The sequence below is a fragment of the Varanus komodoensis genome, unplaced genomic scaffold, assembly GCF_004798865.1.
Source record: "Varanus komodoensis strain SLA01 unplaced genomic scaffold, ASM479886v1 scaffold10, whole genome shotgun sequence".
NCBI classification, from domain to species: domain Eukaryota; kingdom Metazoa; phylum Chordata; class Lepidosauria; order Squamata; family Varanidae; genus Varanus; species Varanus komodoensis.
Genome location: NW_025335269.1, coordinates 30,405,453 through 30,418,333, shown reverse-complemented (window position 1 = coordinate 30,418,333; position 12,881 = coordinate 30,405,453).

Genomic DNA, 12,881 nt, shown 5'->3' with positions numbered 1-12,881 from the left:
AATATCTCTTCCTAAAATGGTCATATGAACATAAGAAAAGACCTGCTGGAGCAGAATGTAGACCTAACTTGTCCATGCCTAGGGCAGGGGTGCAGAATCTTTCAGCCCAAGGGCCAAATTCCACTTTAGAGAAGCTTTTGGGAACCAAAGGCCAAAGGGGCATCCCAAAAATATCCCAGACTAGATCATTTTAACTTAAAAAGCTCTTAGACTTGGGAAAGTCTTTCAGGCTTTTACAATGGTGGTGCTGGGGAAGCTGCCCAAAAGCTGGAAAACTACCAAAAGATTGGTGGCTTGGAGGAAGGAATGGGACCAAGGAAGGGGGTGTGGCCTTCTGGAAAACCTAGGGGACAAGATTGGGATCTTGGGCCTGAGGATCTGCACCCCTGGCCCAGGGGAAGCTCACAAGTGGGTCCCTTGTTTTGGGGTTGGAAGTCAAGGTTTCTTTTTCAAGGAATACATGTAGGCTGAAAGTAGCCATATCGGTCCATTAGGAAAGCAGTCCAGATGTAACAGTGGTGTAGTGCCTTAATCATGACCAAGTAAAGGACACAAAGCAATGGGTAAGCTTTCAAATATCTCACAATTCTTCAGCTGGATGTTAGAATATAAAAGGTTATCATTCAGTAAAGCAGAGCTGTATGAGGCAAAATGGATTGCACATTGCACCAAGAGCTGCTACAGGGAGGGGCAACTCTGGGGTACCCGAGGTCCATATCAGCTCCCTGGAAACTTCTAGGTCTTCTATATATGTGCTTGCATAAGACTTGCATCTGTCAGCTCTTTGTGGTCTCTGCATCACATCTGTAGGCTCTGCCCCTGCATGAAGCCTGTTGTCAGGAAACTTCTACATCCTTCCTCTTCCATCTGTCTTCCTCCAACCTTATGCCTTCTTCCAACTGGTTTTTCTAAATTGACCAGTGGCACTCAAGGAGTCTTGCTTAAAATGACTCTGCTGTGGGAGCAAACTTTCATCAACTGACAGACATTCCCTCTGCTTCTTCTGCCTGGGAGAGTTATCTCATTGACTCCTGCCCTCACTGCCAGGCCTTCACCAAACAGGCCTGAAGAAATAGGACAGAGCACCAAAGTGTGTAACTGTGGAGTAAGGTGCTCCAGGTGTAGACTCCAAGCCAATAGAGAAGAGCAAGCATTTACTTCAGAGGCTCCAACCTAGCCTCTTTCCATGCCCACAACAGTCAGTGCTCTAACCATGAACCAGATCATGCCACCAATGGCTGGACAGTCTGTGAAGATCTCCAAGGTCAAGAAGTTGGCTAACTAAGGTAAGACAGCAAAGTTGGTGCAATCTTGGATATCAAAGGGTAAAAAGCAGCACTCAAAGTGCTAATGCTCAGTTTTGGCCTGGAAGGGATCATTGTCCTCCAGCCCCTTGGAATCTGGCTCATTGGCACCGAGGCTGGAACCAATCTCAGCAGCCTTGGTATCAGAAGAAAAGATCCAAGACATATCTCTACAACCATCGGTTTGGCCTCCTCCTGTAGCCTTGGTGTCATGTCAGTAGGTTACTATCTGTCCAAAACCATTGAAACCAGCCTACATCAGATCTCACTCTTGCTTCTCTTCTCAGACTGATACAGTGATCAGTGAGGGTATCCTCAAGATGGAGACACCTACTAGAATCCTCTACGAAAGGGATTTCCATACCAAGCCCCAATTCTGAAGATGGGGACATGGTTTCACAAACCCTTCATTCTGAATGCCTCCATATCTGTCACCAAGAACACAACCACCAACTTTTGGATCTTTAGGGACCCCTGGAACATACCTGTACTTCTGCCATGCTACTGCATCAACCATCCTCTTCTGTGTCTACTCTAGACCATGATTATTGTTTCCTCCATCAGATGGTAGAGATAACCTTCTGACTCAGTCTCCCACACATCAGTCACCCTACCTATTCCTAGACTCTGCATCTCTATCAGCAGGCAGAGACCGTTTCCTCAAACAAATTCTGAGAATGACCCAGTCTCTTAGATTGGATACCTAGCAGCAGATGAAGAGGGTGAAGAACCTGCTCTTCCATGTGGTTGACATGAAGGTCTCGACACTGGTGTCTATACCATTCCTGCTGACACTGCTATGGATATTGCAACAGTCATGGAAGGTACCATCCATGCAACCAACACTGAAGCAGCTGGAAAATATGTATAGGGTGCAGGATAAAGACATGGCCTTCCTGTTCTAGCATCTGTAACCAAATTCTATCACTGGAAGTTGGCCCAGGGAAGACAGGCCTCCTGTGACAGACCAACCAATCACAGCCTGGTGTGTCTTCTTAATGCCACCATGCCAGTCATTGCCTTTGTGTTGCAGGCCACATGGTGCCTGGCAGTGTGGATTGTCTGACAGGGGAGGTGCATTGCTTCTGTCCGGAATACTCTTGCATGCTCCCCTTGGTCCTCTGGCAAGGTGGCCACAAAAGAAGCCAATCTTCCCCCAGATAAATAGCTGTGGACTTGTCCATCAGTGTATGGTACTCCATGCCAGTTCCAGGTTCACCACTGCCTTGGAGGTGGATGGCTGTCATTGGCACACTGGGGAACCAAAGTCCCAGATTTGACAGTTTCCTGGAATAGATGTACAGAGTCTGTGCCTATGACACCACCATTCCCCATGGCAGGTACCCAGCTGGCAAGCCATGATATCCATATAGGATTGGAAGGGGTCCACTCTTGTGCCACAGGTGAAGGGGGGATTGATGACTGGCCTGTTCCTCTTTTAGTCTTCTGGTAGAACAATATATAACTTATGTGACCTTCTAACATAGGTGCACAGAGGCAGTACTGACTGCTCCAGTGCTTGCCATAGCTAGTCACTAGCAACAGGTTCAGCTTTGGGCTGACTCACAGGAACTTTTATGGATGATGACTTTTTCAACTCAAAATATGGTCATGATGAACTCTAGTGACTTGCTTCCATTTAAGGCTTATCCCTGAGCCTACCATGCTGTCATGGCCAGAGTATGAACACTCAGGGGTACAGGGATCCTGAGGACCTGAACTCATAAAACACCACACATCACCTCCATGTACTAGGTAGTCCATACTTTGAGCTGTTTAAAGTGCACTTGCTTGTCAAATAGATCAGCTGATGTCATTTGTCATAATGATCCTCCTAAACTGGGTAGTATATGTTACGAAAATTTGCAGGTTTTGCATTTGAAATGGAATGTTGAACACTAATCTCCACCCCACACAAATTTTAAGTATTCATATAGTTAAGACAATAATGTAAATTTGCAATACCTCAAAGTAAGTACTTCTAGATCTTGTCTGATTGTCTTTCCCAAGAATTGAATTTCACAGCTAATTAAGTGATTGCCAAATTAGGACAATTTTTTTTTTTTTTTGGAAGTTAGAATCTTTTAAAGTTTTCTTGAGAATTCCTCTCACCCAAGGACATTTGTTAACTCTCACCCAAGGACATTTGCAGTGCTGTACCAAAGTCTTTCTTTATCAAGCTGTCAATTTCTCTAAAGTATATGTTCTAATCTCAGATCTTCATGTTTAGCATTTTGTTAAGATACTGAACATCAGGGAAGTATATTTATTCCTCATTACTTATTCAGCACTGACTCTGAGAATCAGTTGTACTAAGCTAGCTATAAATAGTAAGGGTAGTTATATAACCTAGTGGAAAGATTTTGCATCCTTTACACATGGAACAACAGATGTATCAATAAGGATTAGTGCACCAGTCTGCATTTTATTGGTGTGAGTTCTAATTATGGGACTCAGCAAGATGCGAATCAGAACAGGTCTGACTGGTAGATTTTATCTGAATTTGTGAAAAGCTGAGTATCACAGTGAGGGAAATAGCAGTGACTGGAGCTGTGTGATCCAGTTAAAATCATTCCAATGCTTAGTAAGCTAAGCTACTTAAAAGAAATTGTAGACAAGCTCCATCCTTGTTCAAATTAATGGTTATATTCCATTTCTTAATGCAGGTTTTATTCTGTGCATGGTTGCACTGGAGCCAAAATGGAGGGGAAGGCAGGCTAAGAAAAAATCATTGCCTTTCCCTCATTGAAAATATACTGGGAGGCAGAGATGAGCTCCTGCCTGCTGCTGTGTTGTTGCTGTTGCTAAACAACTGGGAGACAGAAACCCTGCATGATTTACTGCAAATCATCAAGAGATGTACCATGTAGTGCTCCATTTACTTCCTGAGCAGCCCTGCTTGCTGCCCAGTTTCCTTTCCTTGCCACCCATTGTACCCTAATCCAGGAAAAAGCAAGCTGGGGCCTTCCATATGTTTTGGACAATAACTCCACAAACCCCAAAAAGTATGACTGATGGTCGTGGACTGTAGGGACATAACATCTTCAGGATATCAGGCTGTCTATTGCTTCTTTAACCTGCCCCCTTGCAACTTAACCTAAAAGGAGCTGTCCTCTTGCAACTTAAAGGACTGTGGACCAAAACAGATGAGACTAAATATCTGTTTAGCAGCTATGTTTTTTATGTTTAGATGCAGGCCCCTGATCCAGATCTTAAAAGTCCTTCACTAACCAGTTTGGGAGTGCTCAACTTACATCAAAAAGTAAACAGGAAAAAAAGGAGTGCAGTCCTAGGCATGTTTAGATAGTTATGCTGGCTGAGGAATTCTGGGAGCTGTAGGAAGTGGTTCTTCCTAAGGATGCATAGGATTGTGTCCTAAAAGACATAGCAACTAGATATACATTTAAAGTCATTCATGAGTAGAATGTAAAAAAAGCAGTTGCGTTGGCTATGAGAAAAATGTCCAGATTCACATAGTATAATCTCATGAGGCCAACTAAAGATCACCCAAATGGTGCAAGAGCGGCATATCTCTTCATCAGGCAAGACATTACAGAAAAGGATCAGTGGATGATGGTGATTTTGGAGAGAACAGGAGCAGAGAATGAGCTGGGCGGGGGCAGTAGCTCTGTTCCCTTCACACACACGTTGAGGTCTGTGCCAGACATGTCATGTTGATATGGGGCAAACTGCTGCATGCTTCGAGCAGGCAAGGCCAGAATCACAGCTACACCATCCCATGTGTCATTTCCTGGCCCATGACACACATGCTATGCATGGTGGTGGTAGGACGACCACTGATGAACTGCCGGAAAACAAGGAAATGCATCCCCCAAAAAGAAAAAATACACATTTACATAAAATGTGCATATGGTATAACTGCAAATCCAGAAATAATTATTCTAATTTAAATAGGAATATTGTAAACCCCACAATTGTGTGGAAGACTGTGACCATGTGACTTTTCTTGCTCGGTCTCCTGTTCTCCTGCTGATGGTTCTGTACCTCAACAGCCCTTCAAATGGAGGGACTCCTAAACGAGGACACATGGCCAATTAAGGAGAGGGGCCTGTTTCAGAGACTATGATGGGCATGGAAGTTTCAGTCCGGTCCATCTCACCCAACCCAACATGAGAATGGATCATAGGCGGTGGTGGAAATGCAAGCGGTCTCTGATCAGACAGCCATCTTTTGACTTGGTTCTCTGGTGTCCATTTTATATTCCTGTGCTAAAATCACCCAGTATGATTTATGTGCATGTTTTTGCAAGACAGACTAACATGGTTTGAAACCTTGATTTTTCGCAGGCAAAAAAATATGCAGCACTCACTTGACACATGTCAGCTGTGTTCTTAGCAGAGTTACGCACTCTCAAATCCCCTTGATTTTAAAGGGATAGTTAAGCATGTGCTTCTGAAATGAAGGGGCCTGAAAAGTGCTTCACAACAGGATAATGAGGATTATGAGTAACAAGATCCAGATGTGCTTAGGAAGTCCTCACCCAGATCTTAGCTGGCTGAGCAGAAATGTGATTCTTTTAGCAGATGAAAATAACCTGAATGCAAAGTGCTCTAACAGTCTATAAATTTTGGAGACACAAATTATTCATTTTTTTTTTTAGTAGCAAAAGTATGAGAACTGTGGGTTGTATGTGACAGCTTCTTTCCATATTTGGAATAGATACAGCTTGTCAATTGAATCCTAAGCAGCACCTGAGCTCCCTAAAATTTGTTCCAGAGGATGATGGGGGGCGGGGGGATCCAGAACAGTAGAATTCAGTTCACATAACATTGGACTTAGCACTTCAAGTCTTAAGACAGTCTGAAGTGTATATTTGCATTTTTTGAAGGAACATGAAATACATGTGTTTGCGATGTTGTATCCTATTGGAACATCCAACAGTGATCGAATGAAACTCCCTATTGATTTGTGTGAACACTTGGTGGCCATGACTGTGTCGCATATGAAACGACTCTTTGCAAAGCAAGCCATCTAATTAATTTTGTGAAATGAATGGCAAAGCTGCCCTTGACTGTAACAGCTCTAGACTAAGCATGGTATCCAAGAGGGCTTTGTCCTGGAGGAAAGCCTTTCCTTTTGTGCCAGATGCAGCATCCCATTTTCACCATTCTCTCCTCCCCCACCACAAAGCTGTTCCTAGGGATCCTCCAGAACATTATGGGATACAGTGCTCAGGCATGCAGGGAGCTTTTTGACATGAGACATCCGCTGCACACTGGTCATTCCCCACCCATAGTCATGATGGGTTCTTCAGATGATCACATGACCCTTCAGTTTTGCTTCTGCTTCTAAACAGCAGTTCCCATGAGTTCATTAGCACACAGAAAATTTGGTATAATTTCTGAAGATGAAAGAAAGCATGATTTCCCCCTTGTGCATTTGTGCTATTCCACTATACTGCCACTTCATCTAGAAGTTATATAGTGGAAAAGCTGAATAGGAAACTGTAGTGTGAGGTTTTCAGTTCTGCAATGGAACTGAAAGTGATGCAGTGGATTAATCGCCTCCTGTAGAAAAGTCCACTATGTAAGGTGGATTTGCAAAACTTAGGTGCTTTGCCTTAGGCAAGGGAAATAAGCTTTTTGCTAGCACAAAGCCAGCACCAACTCTGCACTATTAATTCCTTTCCCCTGTCCCAATTTTAATTTCATCTATTTGAATGTTCTAATCAAATACATCTTCTTGGATGCTGTTTTCCCTTTGCGTACATAAACACCTCCATTTTCAGGGAGCTTATGACTTAACTGGGATATTTGAGATGTTGGTTACAAAGCAAGTAAGCACCAGTTTATTGAGCTCATGTTTCTTGCCCTGGCAAAAGTTCCAAGAACTTGAGAGGGCTAAATTAGCAAGCAAACATGATCACTGGGAAATTATTTTCTCTGGATCTTTGTTGTCAACAACCTATTTCTTTAAGGCAGCATTTTTGTTTTGGACCGAAGCTTAAACCAGCGTTAACTGGTTAACTCCCCAGCTGCATAATTTCTGGGTAATGGAGGAAGAAAACCATCTCAAGATGACATCTGAAGATCTTTGGTCTTGGGTAAGGCCTTTCAGTCTATCATTTCGGGGGGGGGGGGGGGAACCAGGCTGAAGCAAGAGGAGGGTGATATTTTTCCCTGCCTGAAGTCTGGGTAAAATAAATGCTTAAATGCAGAGCGGCAGTTTCATGCTACTCAATAACATTGCCCATCTTTTCTGTTGCATGCCGTTTAAAAAGTTATTGGTGTTTTCTTTTGATTTGGTTTCTGATGTTGTTCTACAGAGTAGGCCTGATATTTGCAAGGTATTTCTCCTCTCCACTCCCAGATTTAATGTGGGATAGATTGTGGCAGAATACTACTGTAAGTGACATATTGCCAAAGTTAGAAGAGCTAACTTCATACTGCATCTCTTGTTAGTAAAACTGGGAAGGTTCGCAAGACCGTAAGGATTGTCCTTACTAGTTAAAGTTAAAGGCACTAAGTTAGTTAAAGTTAGCTAGTTAAAGGCACTAAGGTTTCCTCTCCACCTCTGAAAGGAGAGATCATTGGTATCGGTGTACCTGGACCATTTTCAAAGCATTATAAGATTATATTGTTTGCATACCATAAGCCAGCAGTGGATAGAAGGCAGATCTCCGGATGTTTTGAACTTCAGCTCCCAGAAGTCCTTGCCAGCATGACCAATGATAGGAATGTTCGAAGCCCCAAAAGCCTCTACCTTCTATCTTTTGCCATAAACCAAATTCTGATTCTATATCTTTATTAGAAGCCTTCACCCAAGAGTGGGCAGAAGGCAGATTGGGAACTTGATAGATATTTGGTTGATTTTTTGTAAAGCAAAAAAGGGTATGACTCCCAATTGACTAATAAAAACAACAAATAGCAACTAAATAGTTTTCCCTGCCCCCAAATTAGGCTCATTAAAAAAACCTGAGGGGCTATGGTTGTGGGGAAACCAGGAATGTTTGAAAGGGTTTATGAGTTTTACTGTGTGCTCATCTTTCCAAAACTGGCATGGGTTCTTTAAACAGTGCTATGACCTTCCTGTTTGTGTCTGTTTCTGAAGAGCACTTTTGGCAGCAAAAGGCAGCATTATTAATGAAAATAACCAAAAACACCTACCCACTTTTTTACTTGTGTATTTGCCCTATTTAGCTGCCCCAGTGTCACCTAGAGGTTATGTGTTTGAAAATCAGGAAAGGAAACATTCTGTTTAGTGCTTAGTTCTGCGGTGAAATCAAAGTAATACTGCAGATTTACAGGCTCATGTAATGAAGGCCTCTGCTGTAGCCATTACTTTGCATATAGCTTTGTATGGTGGCCTTCAGGGTTCATGTAAAAAACACCAAGTAATGTTTGCGAGCTCCGAGATTGCCCACCCTTGCTATGATGTAAACATTGCAATTTAAACAGTGTAGATTGATTCAAGTAGAAGAACCTGTTCAGGAATTCTGTTTTCTTATGCCAGTCAACAGACACATTTGGTATGCCTGACCTGAAAAGGAAATTGAGATTGAATTGTACATAGTAAAATTGACACTTACAAATTGCAAAGGTGCTCTCATCAAGAAGCCACCATTGCAAATTTGACACAGTGTCTGGAGAGTAGGCATAACATAGAGAAGAGTGCTGTGACCCTCAGGTACAACAGGTGACATGGAAGACATGGTGACTTTAAGCCTTGTGCTGGCATTAATCTTGGGGTGCATGTGAGGAAGGATAAGAAGTCTGGGAAGTTAAAGCAATCTTCCCCAACCTGGTGCTCTCCCCATGTGTTGAACTGCAACTCCCATTTTTCCCAGCCAAGGTGGCTGATTGTGCTGGATATGGTTGATAGGAGAGGTAGTCCTGCACATCTCTGCAGTGTTGGTTTCACATTTCTTTATTGTGCCTGGGTAAAATGTGCAATGAAAGACTAGGTGTAAAAATATTAAAAGCTTTAAGATGGGATTGGTGGTTTGAGGATATAAGAAACAAGCATGGGATTTCTATCCAGTATGCACTCAACAGAAACACACAGCTAAATTGTGGCTCCTAGATGGGAGCACCTTTATGATTCACATGTTGGCTGCATTCATATTTTCAGTGTTCCAAGTAAGTTCTCTTTGGCACTGCCTCAAATCACTACATGAAGTGACTGTAAGGGTTTTTCTACATGATCATGTGCTCATCATTTCCCACTCACAGTGGTTTACAGGCTGCTTAGATGATGTTATGTCCTTCAGTTTCATTTCTGTGTCTAAGCAGAAATGTAGTAATAAGTAAGTAAGTAAACAAATACAAATGCAATATTTAACCAGCACTTTGGCAATTTTTCCAGATCAGGGAAAACTGAGCATTTCATTGTAAAAGTGAAAGACGGTGCAATTACCTCTTGTGTAGCTGTACTATTTAACTATACCACAGTGCCACCTAGAGGAAAAGCAGGGAAGGAAATGCTTCACTACTGCCCTGTCTCTGTTCTGTAAGGAAACTGAAAGTAGATTCATTGAATGAACAGCCTCCTGTAGAGAAGCTCTCAGTCCAGCAAGAGAGAAGTGGAAGCAGAAAAAAGTTTCCCATCCCAGCATGTATACTGCCAAAGAATAAAGCGAACTATCTACAGATTAGAAACTCAGATAGCAGGTTGTGTGTAACTCCTTTCTTCGACTATTCTCTCATAACTAGCAGCATTCAGCAAACACCTTGAATAGATTAGCCAATATATTAGCCAAGTGATTATTCAAGTTTTAAGGGATAACTTGAAGATCAATTTGTTTGAAATTCAGATAGCAACAAGCCAGAGGTGTAACTATTAGACTTATGGTTATGAAATAACTGATACACAATAACGTAGCTCAGTTTAAGCACGGGTATCACTTGAGTGGCTTCTTGATTTCCATTCTGGCCCAGGAAGGAAGCAAAGGCATTTGAGCTAGATATATAATATCAAGGTTGAATTAAAGGACACCATAGATGTATCTCAAATGAGATTCTGGGTGTCACATGTCTGTAACTCCTAAAGCATGCTCCCTCCTCTAAGAAAATTGCCATCCCGACGCAGGTCCCTTCTCTATATATAACTTGTGATTCTCCACTTGTTCTGGCCTACAATGGGGAAATTGATTCATTGGAGCTCAATGGATTTTCTGCCCACTTCTGATTCAGTGATCGGAAGCAGGTTCAGTCAGGTTCATTTTTATAGACTTCCATCTCTAAGATAACTGTGATTTGTGCACAATTTTTAACTACCAAATTAACTATGAAATTTGTGCATATAAATGTCTGAAAACCACACAGTTCTGGCATGATTTGTGCAACATTGACCGATTTGCATAAAATCAAAATTTGTTCAAATTGTGATTGAAACAAGTTAGCTGAATCTATACAAATCACAAGAGTGGTTGGGACCTCATTCTCTCAAATATCATTAGTAGTTTAAAAAGTGGGCAAATTGGAGTCTGACCTACAGGAACAAGCTAATGAGCTGGCTTGACTTACGCTACAGCAAGCTGGTCTACAGCCACAGCTAGCTTAAGGGCAGTTTTGCCTAAGGCTAACTCCAACCCTAACCTGAACATACCTTCAACCCTAATACTCCGGTATAATCCTTAAATGTTCAGACCACACATAGAAAGGCAGGTCTAAGGGTATTCTTGTTGACCACTCATTCTTTCTGTCCTATCACTATCTATGGCAGTTAAAGCTTTACAAAGTGTGCACGTATTTCTTAAATAATAAGACTGGAAAATCAAAATTACTCCTTGGTCCATGGACTGCAGAATGAACTTTGTGTTAGCAGGCTTGAAGAAAAAGAGCATTACTTTTGTTGTGTACCTCCATCAGAGCTCTTGGGTGATCAGGTGCATTGTCAATGAGCAGATGGTCTGGTGCTCAGGATTCTGCCCTCTCACCACTATGACCTGCGTTATTTTGGCATTCTCTTGATGCTATTTTACTGTTGTAAGCGTTTGTGTTTTGATATTATTGTTTTATTGTGTATGCTGTAGTTACTATATTTCTGTAAGCTGCCCAGAGAGTCATCCTGGCTAATGGGTGGGGTAGAAATTTAATAAATAATAATATTTTAAAAGGAATCTTTTTTTTCTGAGCAGTAGGTCTCAACAATGGGTTTTACATGTTCAGTAAATCAAGTTGTAAACAGATGTGCTGTCATCCAGGCATTGTTGTTCCATTTTTATAGAACACAGGCAGAGTGGATTTAGCATAATTCTTAAGGACCCCAAGATTTTCAGAATGGTAAATGAACATTGGCTTCAACTTAAAGTCGCCAGCTGTGTTAGCCCCTAACCAGAGAGTCAGCCTGTCCTTTGAACCTTTGAAGCCAGGTAATGATTTCTCCTTTCCAGCTATGAAAGGCCTAGATGGCATCGTGTTCCGATGTATGGCTGTTTCATCTACACTGAAAATCTGTTGTTTAGTGTAGCCACCTTCATTAATTATTTTAGCTAGATCTTTGATAGATCTTGCTGCAACTTCTACATCAGTATTTGCTGCTTCACCTTGTATTTTATGTTATGGAAACAGAGAATTTATTTATTTTCTAAGCTACCAAATAGATCAAGTGAGCTTTCTAGGCAGTGTACAATGTGCAGCAATAAAAGTGCAACCAAACAATTAAAACTATCATCAAAAAATAACTGATACCAATATAGGCAAGATCAATTTCAAGAAATATGTCCAAGTGAGACAGACAACCAAATACTAAAAAGCAATAAAATTTAAGCATCTAAAATCCCATTATTAAAATCAATTATTAAAATGGGCGGAGAAGAACTATGTTAAGTTTCTTTCCTTAAACCTCATGAATCAACGTCTGTTAGCTTCAAACTTTTCTTCTGCAGCTTCCTCATCTCTCTCAGCCTTCACAGAATTAAAGAGACTTAAAGCCTTGCTGTAGATTAGGCTTTGGTTTAAGGGAATGTTGTGGCTGGTTTGATCTTCAGTCCAGACCACTAAAACTTTCTCCATATCCGCAATGAGGCTATTTTGCATTTTTATCAGTCCTGTGTTCACTGGAGAAGCACTTTTAATTCCTTTCAGTAACTTTTCCTTTGCAATCCCAACTTGGCTAACTTTCAGCCTAATTTAGCTTTCAAGGTGGCTTCCTCACTAAGCTTAATTATTTCTAGCTTTTGATTTAAAGGAGGAGAGGAGCCACTCTTACTTTCACTTGAACACTAAGAGGCCATTTTAGGGTCAGTACCTGGCCTAATTTCTATATTGTTGCATCTCAGGGAACAGGGAGGCCTGAGAAGAGGGAGAGAGACAAAAGAACAGCCAGTCTGTGGAACAGTCAAAACTCGCACAACATTTCTTGATTAAGTTTGCCATTTTATATGGGTTCTGTTTGCGGTGCCTCAAAATAGTTACAATAGTAACATCAAAGATCACTGATAACAGATCACCTTAAAATACAATAATAATTAAAAAGTTTGACATATTGTGAGAAATACCAAAATCTAACACTGAGACAGGATGGGAGCAAATGCTGTTGGGAAAATGGCGCTCATAGATGCTCAATGCAGAGCTGCCTTCAATTTGTAAAAAATTCAATATCTGTGAAGCGCAA